This window comes from Oreochromis aureus, linkage group 10, assembly GCF_013358895.1.
Source record: "Oreochromis aureus strain Israel breed Guangdong linkage group 10, ZZ_aureus, whole genome shotgun sequence".
NCBI classification, from domain to species: Eukaryota; Metazoa; Chordata; class Actinopteri; order Cichliformes; family Cichlidae; genus Oreochromis; species Oreochromis aureus.
The window spans coordinates 12,913,434-12,923,522 of NC_052951.1; positions in this window are offsets into that span (position 1 = coordinate 12,913,434).

Consider the following 10,089-nt stretch of genomic DNA (forward strand, 5'->3'; position numbering starts at 1 on the left):
TATGACAGAAGTGGTTTTTCAGCTCGCTGTCTTTGTGTAGAAAAGTTTAACAGGGTAGCTACAATGAAACGTTTTGTTGTCTGTTACATGTTCCTGTGGGGTTCAGTTGAGGAGCCACATATTTTTTACAGCAGTTTGCTTTCATATTAATATCCTGTCTGATACCATTACTTACATTAGGGTGGGACACAAAGTCTCGTGTGGAAAATCGCTGCAGGCAACAACAACAAAAAAGTCAACAATCGTTGTATTGTTGTATTTTATTATATGAGCACGTGTAAGACTCTTTACCACTGCTGATACAGGGTGGCCAGAAGGGCGACTAAATATGAAGCTGTTAAGTTTACCACCCTTTGGCTCTGCCTCTGGAGGGCATATGTCACAGGCAAGATTTAGGAAAATCAGTACAAGTATTACAATAAAAAAAATCATAATTTTTTGAAAGCAGTTGACTCACAGTCAGATAGACGTCCAGGCTCAATAAACACGTCTATTCAAGCTTTATCAGGCAAGATGCAACAAAATTGTAGCAGTTACTAAAATTATTTTGTAAGTAAGCAAAGTAAGGTAAATAAGAAAATGAGATGCCATAATAGACAATAAAAGGACACAATAAAAACAGGTAATTTACTAATAAATACATAATAACAATTCATTAAAATTCTCAACAGAAAGCCTGAACAACAGAAAGTATATGTCGCACTGTTTTGTCTGATTTACGTTTTTTGTTCATTGTTGCTAAGTTTTATTTGTGTTTTTATTCCAGTCATGTTAAGCTTCAGATATTTTTCCCTTCTGGTTTCTCGTTTTTACCTCTTTGTCATGAGTTCTGTTGTTATTTTAGTCTTCCCAGTATGTCCCAGTCTATATCATCTGTTAGTGTCCATTCCCCTCTTTCTGTTATTAGTGTAATGTGAGTCTTCTTGTCTCTGTTTAGTATTTGTTGTTGGTTATTTCCTGTTTGTCTAACAGTTGGCTTTCAGTAGTGTGATGATTTACATATTTGCCTAACAGGTGAAAAGCCCTGAGTTTGAGAAAAAGAGGAAACACAAATCCCTTTAGGGTTGTGTCAGGAAGAACATCCTGTGTAAAAAAGTCAGCCAAATCAAACATGCAGAGCTACATGATATTGCCAAAAATATTCGCTCGTCTGCCTTCACACGCATGTGAACTTGAGCGACATCGCATTCTTAATCCATGGGGTTTAATACGATCTCGGCCCACCCTTTTCAGCTATAATAGCTTTAATTCTTCTTTCCGAGGTTTAGGAGTGGGTTTATGGGAATTTTTGACCATTCTTCCATAAGTACATTTCTGAGGTCATACACTGATGTTGGATGAGAAGGCCTCACTCGCAGTCTCCACTCTAATTCCTCCCAAAGGTCTTCTGTCGGGCTGAGGTCAGGACTCTGTGCAGGCCAGTCAAGTTCTTCCACACCAAACTCATTCATCCATGTCTTTATGGACTTGTGCACTGGTATAAGGTCATGCTGGATCAGGAAGGAGCATCCCATCACGGTGGTATAGGTGGCATCCTATCACGGTCCCACACTGGACTTCACTGAGCTCCTGAGAGCGACCCATTCTTCCACAAATGCTTGTTAAAGCAGTCTCCATGCCTAGGTGCTTGGTTTTATACACTTGTGGTCATAGAATTGATTGGAAATCACGAATTCAGTGATTTGGATGGGTGAGTAAAACCTTCAGCAATATTATGTACCTGCTCTAGTGGCCCCTTGTGAATAAAGGAGCAGCTGAAAGTAGCGTTACATCGACTGTTGGTTTTGTTTTGTTTCAGTTTTTACTTCTTGTCTTGCTAACTGTCTTCACCTAGTCTCCTGAGTATATACTATATAGTCCTTTCTCTCGCTTTGTTTCTGTACATAATGTCTTTAAAATCAAAATATTATTGAATGGTTATATTTTTTCTCTCATGTCAATAAAACCATAATTGTGCTATGGAAAAACTCCCATAGCTCATAAAGTTATATAATATTTTCAAGGCACAACCTCTCTCAAATAGAACACGTGCAGTCAAAACAAATCAAAGCACAGCAGGCTGCATGAAACAAATAAATGACTAGTGTGCACTGACGTAACAACATTAATTAAAAAGTCATAATTCTGTGAATTCTAGCTTTCGATCTTTTTTGCGGTAACAGGGTTGAATGTGAACTGTTCACCCACCTCTAGACATTTTCAAATTCTTTTAAAACAGATGTGTCGTCTCCACAACGAGGAGGCTGGGTTGTTTCGAAAGGAAACAAAACTGATTGTTGTCATTGGCAGCAAATCCTGTCTGTGATTAATAAATTCTAAACAGAAATCATGCTGACAGTAGGTGATTTCTTTGGAAAGGCAACTGGCTATAAAATCGGTCAGCCAAAAAGTGAATGGAAATTCTTTAGAAAAAACTGTGTTTTTTAAGTAAAATTTCCACAACTGTAAACACAATTCCCAATTTTGAAGTTTGTTTAGAAGTTTAAGGTTTAGAAACTCTCTTTTTGATAGTCTTTAAACTTTTGTTCATTTACTGGTGAGCCTGTTGGTCTTTGTGGCATGCCACACCATGTAGCTGGAATGATGTTTATTGGAATTCAAAGTCTTCACATAAATTCATTTCCCAAAACTGTTTCCCAGCGCACCAAGTCATGACCTTGACTCCAGGACTATTCCCAGGTTCCCAGCTAAAACACATCAATCATAATTTATTTAAAATAAACGCGTCACGGGTTGAAGGAACTCTGGCTAAAGTTGTGGGTTTTCCAACAACTCGACCACCTACCTCTCCAGGGACATTTATCAGCGAGAAATGGGACACTTGCCAACCAGGGCAAAGCTCCAAACCACAATATAGCCTAAATATTTTTTCATGTGGCTGAAAAGTTCCCACCAACACTCACATGCAATATTACTTTAATAATAAATATCAAATCTTAATATATATTTTATGTTTTGAAGCATCATTTGACTTTAAATTTAATTATCCAGGGGTAATGGAGGTTTTATTGCTTGCAATTTAGATAAGATTAGAAGACTGAAAAAGATCTGTCTGTGATGTTTTCAGTCGTCGATTGGAATGACACATGATAATTAACATAAATCTTTCTGACTCGTAAGATTAAACCAGGCAAGTTTTGGACCATGTTGTTACTCCTCTACTTTAGGCAAGACTCGCATTAAGACACGCATGGGTCAGGAGATTTCTCGACACTAAACAGAGCATATGTTTGATATTTATGTCCAACAGTAATAGCTTGGCTACACTGCCTTAAAATTGGCTTTGGGATTGAGGTTAAAAAAATACTGTCAGTGCAATAGTTTTTGCACTTTCTCATAGAGCTTTATCTTTATCGGTATCCACCCAAAATAGACACAGCTGAGCTCTGCTCTGTGTCATCTGCATCAGTAGTGAGCAAACTGTATAGTCTGAGGAATGCAGTTTAAGTGCACTGTAATAATGTCTTTACTGTGTTTTTATTAATAAAATACATGAAACATTAATCTAGTTTAACTTAAAGAGCTGGAAATATTGAAATATTAGGAAATGCCAGCTGGCTGGTACCTTTGAATCAAATCAGAAGTTAATCAAGTGTAACTTTCAAAGACCAAAGCAATTTCTAAACCAAGCTACCCTCACCTATCTGAGCAGGGATCCCAGAAGGGCTTTTCTCGGTGAGGCAGATTTTAGTGATGTCGTAATGAATAAAAACCCTCGAGCCTGGACACTACCTAATAACGGGATCCTCAAATCATAGTCATAAATTAGTACTGGCTAAATGGAAGAGTACATACCCCTTACCCCAAATACTTTTTGATTTCACCAGTTCAGCATTTTTTTTTTTTTAAACAAATGTTTAAGACAAGTTCTTTCCCAGCTGAGTCACCAAAGATGATTTGTGTCAGCAGGGGGATTTAGTTTCCGGCAAACATGAAAAAATTATTCATCAGTCAAGATCTCGCTATGGAGCCCCAGGGAGACAGAAAATAAGGTCACACAAAACCACTGTGTAAACTAAGACGAACATCTTTGGATCTGTTAGAGTTACTATTTTCTAGCTGAAAGAAAAATATCATATTTATGGGATGAGCAGTTCCTGAATTTCTGTATTCAATCTCTACTAAATAGGTTCAGAATTTCTGCCCGTAATTCGGCACAAACATTGTCAACACTGTAAATTTCTGTTCTGTCATCTATGCTTGATGACATTGTTAACTGACCAGTAATGCAAAAATGCCAAGTTTAAGTGCCTGGAGTCAGTTATTAAACACGTAGCACTATCATTATCAGCATGTTGGCGTGTGCTATGCCCAGTGGTTTCCACATGATGCAGTGACATATGAACAAAAATCTTTTTAATGATTTCCTAATTTGCTTTATCAGTAGTTTGCATACACTCATTTCCCCTAAAGAATCTGTTAAAATGTTTCTGTATAAAGGACCTTATGAGAGACCCTAGCTGACAGTCATGAGGTTAACAAGTGGGTAAACCAATGTCTTTATTGTGGTGGAGCAAAACAGTTGGCCACCAGTGCAGACAATTAACTATATAAAGAAAAGAGAAAAGCTGTCTGTTACAAACGCTCCCTGTTTTAAGTCAACAGCCTGCAGCCAAAACGTTTAATATAATATGGCTAATGCTAATACTGCAAACCCCTCAGAAAGCAAATTATTGTCTAAGGAAAACTTGGCGTTAAAGTGATGGGGTGACGTTCTATGCTGCTGGAGTAGAGATACATTTGCAGGTATCACAGTAGGTCCAGCGTTCAAAACTCCGGTTAGATGACACTGAGGCTAACTTATGTAGATTTAAATGGAGGTGTGCCTTGAAAGGGGCAGAAAAAATTTTGGAAACCACTGATTGTAACTAGCCTGTACAGCCTCACACAGCCATTACCATAGCTGATTTAATGAGTGCCATCTTTCTGCACAAAGCTGCTGCTTGCCTTACATGCAGTTCATGACTCTGGGCAAGCTGGTCCTTGTTTAGTAACAGAAAGCAGACGAGAGCCTCAAAGGAACGGCTGCCATTAGGAGACCCATAATGCCAGAAGACCTCTAAAGACTTCATAACAAATGAATAGCATCTCTTTAGTCTCTGGATGGTCCCCCTGAGGTCCAGGGAACTCTGACTCACAACCACAGCCTTGCCAACTGACACTTGGCTTCATTGTGTTCAATATATGGCATCAACGGTTACAATAGGCTGCTGAGTTCTGTTTGCTTGCACTATTCTGTATTGTTTTCCATGTCTGTGATCAGTGTGAATAAACCAAATCTCTCCTGTTGCAATGGTTCAAACTTCTATATCATACTTTGTCTAGTTTATAGGAATTTCTTGCTTCAAAACGTAAGACCGCATAAAACAATATTCACCTAAAAACAATCAGAGGAACATACATCCACTTAAAGATTCGGTGTTATTTCCAAAACCACAAAATTCCTTCAGGTTTCTCAATTATAATTCTGAGCACGCAACAGTTGTAAAACATGAGGAATGCAATCGGGGTCTTCTGTGCTCCAGCAATTATTCACTCTTTGATTAATAGGTTCATAAAGCACAATATAATATTTGGGCCCATGTTCAGTTGGCATCATTCAGCATGGTTTAATCAACATGTGGTTGTGACTGATAAACGAACATAGCTCTGTGATCATTTGGCCAGAAAATAACAGAATAATAGAAACATTGTCAACATCGTAACATAATTTCTTTTCTCTTCTTAATCAGTATTTAAACAGAACATCAGAACAACATCTAAAGGAAATAAGTGCAAAGTTGGTTTTGATCTGCCAAGCTGGCAAAAACAAATTGTCAGATTCCCTCAGAATTTCAGGATTCACATGAAATTGAACAATTATCTTATAATCTATACTGTGTTTGTACTCATTTACAAGTAACTGATGTGTAAATCATTGTTCAGTCAACCTGTGCTGAGTGCAGTAATAAAATGAACTCCTTCTTTTCCTCTTGTCTTTTTGTCATTTCCAAAACGACACATAAACCAGATACACATTTGTTAATTTTTTTGTGACTTAAAGCCAAAGTTATTAGCAGTTTGTACTGAAAATACATATTCGCCAAGTATGCATTAGTGTGCAATACATACCACAGGTGTCATGATCCATAAGTGGCTGTCCTGGGGTGCGGTGCCTGCCTTCCAGTGGTCAACAGATCTTCACGCACATGCGCATGTGCCTCATCACGGCTGAATAACGCCAACCATACTTAAGGCCTGGTTGGAGTGGTGTTCCTCGCTGGAGCGTTGTACTCACTAGGGTTAGTGTAGCTCGGCTTAGTCTCTTGTTGAGCTCCCTGTGTTCCTGAGTGTTTCTCTGATGTCTTTCTCCATCTCCCTTGTATAGACCTTCCTGGACCTGGACCTGTCTTCCCTGGACCCTTCCCAGTTGAGCGTGAGTGGATGGTGTGGAATCTGGATTTGGAGTGTGAGCGTGTGTTCCCCTTTTCCCCAGCCCCGGACCTGCCCTTGGAATCCCTGGACCCCTCTTCTCCCATCCTCACTGTATATACATATCATCAGTGTTGTAAATAAACCCACTTGTTTGATTGCACAGTTCAGAGTCCAGCGCCAGCAAATGTGACAACAGGGACTTACTCAGAGCACATTCTCAAATGAATTCAATTCAGTTTTATTTATATAGCTCAAAATCACAACAGCAGCCATCTCAACGCACTTTATGCTGTAAGTTAAAGACCTTTAAGGATTCATGAGAAAACCCCAACAGTAAAGCGGCCCCATATGAGCAAGCCCACGGAGAGGAAAAAGTCCCTTAATCAAAATTTATAGGAAGAAATCTCCAGCAGAACCAGGCCCAGGGAGGGGCAGCCATCTGCTCGGGTGGGAAGGGAAAGAGGAAAGCACGAGAGTGTGGGGAGAGGAGACAAAATACAAACTAAGTATATAAAGTTGTATGTAAATACTTGGGGAGAATTACATGGAACTTTCTGAAAAATACAAACGCAAGATCAAACAGCAATGCCAAATCTAAAATCATTTCAAATTTGAGTAGATGACTAGATGAAGAGTCCCGTCTCACTTGTGCGGCCCAAAGTAAAGCCTTTCACGATCTAGCATCATGATAGAAATGTTTAGATAAAAATGATTGGTTCAAACCTATCCATTTCAAAAACAAAAAATCAGCGACCCACATAATTTTGGCACTTGACCACATTACTCGGTGTTTCTCTGGGATAATTGGCACTGTTATGCTATTTTTAAGTCATATTACAAGGCTTTCCTAAGTTGTATGTTGAAAGACATTCATTCACGGGCAAATAGCCTATACAAATTTGCATTTTGCTGACCCTGAAAAATCCCATTTTCCTCAAAAGTATCCTACAGGCACTGAAAATAATTGTCTTAATTTCTCCTAATTTACTCTCGGTCCCACTGGAAATGAACATTTACAGGTCATTTTCAACCTGCCTCTGAGCATTCTGGCACGCAGTCACGGCGCAGTTGCTGGTCTTCATGAGTTCAGGGGGATTCTTAGAAAGAAAAGAAGACATTCATTATGATAATCTCCGTCATTGCTCATGTCGATCTCTGAGTTTCACAGCTGCAGGATGATGATGTGTGGCTGGTCGTTATATCTGAAGCAGAGGCACAGACTGAGGCACGAAAAAAGGTGCACCTGAGAATAATTCATCAAACTCGGGACCTGCTTTGCACTCTTTGAAAAGTCTTTGCACATTTCAGCTGGAAAATCTATTCAAATATACTTTTTATTCCTTCATAACCCCCCCTTCTTCAACTCACACTAGGAGGCCTTGAAAGCTTTAATTCTTTCCTGAATTCATTTCTGGAGCTAATTTAAGACAGAAATGAAGGAATAAGATTAGAAACACCATAAAATTTGCCACACATCTTGGCAAAACGATAGACCGGCAGTGACATTTCCCTTTGCCATGATTAATGAGTCACTTGCACAGCTTTTCTGATATGCATTCCAGGTGACCCCCATGCTGACATGAAAAAGATAACTTCTGGAAAGTCTCCCAATTTTTTTTTCTCCCTGCTTCATCACTTCTTTTTTTCTGTATTCACAGGCTTTAAGATATGTTTGACGATAAAACATCCACTCACGCATCTGCGTGCCATCTTGACCTGAACCTCATGTTTTTGTAGTTTGGCGTTAGCCTAAATGAAATATTTGAGGTGTATCAGTTTTAAGCAAACATGAATCCCTTCCAGCATATGGTCTCACTAACCAGAACATGACTTTGCGTATGCATCCACTTACATGAGTATTATTCTTTCTGCATTTGACTTTACTGTGTGTCTCCTGAGCAGAGCCGATGCATTATCCAGGCACATTTTACGGTGTTTGCCAACAGCAGGCCTGAATTAGTGCACTCTTGGCCCTAATTCCTCTTGTTCATAAATCATATTTTCTAATTAGAGCCCTCGACTGCTTTTTGGGGAATTAGAAACTTGAAATTGGGCAAATAATTTTTTACAATGCCACGTAGGCTTTTTCACACTGTTGTCTAAGATTTTAATTGACTAAAGATCCAATGGACTAAAGTGGCCTTACTCGTGTTAAATAGTAAGTTTTACAGGTTTACAGCATCACCGTATGACTTCATGCCCTTGCTTCTCCCTTCAACCAGTGTGCACTGAGCCCAGTCTTTAAGGACTGACAGGGCCAGACAGATGTGGCCAAAATCCAAATGCATACTAACCACAGGCGGCAAGACTTTAATTCTCCTACGAGCCAAGGTTAAAGGCATACTTGATGTTTTCAAATTCAGCAGATTATTTGTCTCTGCCAGGAACTTGTCACATTAGGGGGGAAAGTTGCCGTTTTGTTTCCCTAAAATGGCTTTCTAACGTGATTAGAATTCCCTATTGAAACCAGAAGGCAGAACCAACCAGAAACATACAGGGGTGCTGTAGAGAAGCAGAAATAGTTTTCTCCACGTTGCTGGAAATGAAACATTCACCTGACGTACACTGAACCCCATATTGAACGAATTTGCAAAAACGTGAGTCATTGTCATTATCTGGCCAGCTACCCACTGGACAATTCCTGGCCACTTTATAACAAAGCCAAGCTTGCTTTGAGCTTGAGTTAAACAAAGGACCCAACACAGCCAGACCACCCAAAACAGTCATGAGTAACAGTATAGTTGGCCAAAGCAGCCAGTTTATGTTCTGCGCCTTCGCTGTTTTGTAGAGACTCTTGATTGATGCCACGTTTTTAATTTACCTGGGTTTGTCTTTGTAATCAAAATTACAGTGTGAGGGATAAATGCCAGAACTCTAAAACAAGCCTCCAACTCTGGGGTGCTTTACCATACCCCCTCTCATAAACACACACATGGTTCTACTTAATCTCTCTCTTCATTCTGGGACCTGAAAAGCCTCTTGATTAGAGTAAATGGAATATGTTTGATGGTGTGCCTTTTGAAGAGCAACCCGAATGAAACGTTAAATAATTTATCACACAGATGTATTCAAATTGGCTTCAAAACATTTTTCGCTCATTGAAAATCCAACATTTTTAATCACACAAATAACTCGATTCCATCCACTGCTTGATCAGATAAAAATAAACTGAATTCATTCAGAGCAATGCTTCCCAGTGAAGCTAAAGTGCAAAATGTTACTGGCTCACAGTATATTTTTGAATAGCTTAACTCCCAATAAGGAGCTGATTCTAAGAACCGCTGGCTAAATTTTAATGCAGTATAAACAAGTGCGGTAGTTTTGCCTTGGCATTATATCGCACCATTATCACGTCTCCAAACAGGCTTTCAGCTCTTTCATAATAAAAGTATTTGCGTGCATGGACTAAATTGTTCCCTCTGGAATGATTTTAATTGTGAAATAAATATGATATGATAAAATATGATAATAACACTCCTAATAATTATACTCTTCCTGTTTTTTATTGTGCACTTTAGACAGATTTTCCTGGTAGATTCCATAACTTGTGACAAACAAAAAAAGTGCTTACTGTCTTATTAATAATATTAAAGAAGAAGCTTCCATTTATTTTTATCACAAACATCTTTTGATGTATGATTTCTATATTTTTACTGGACAAATCCTGTGAACATT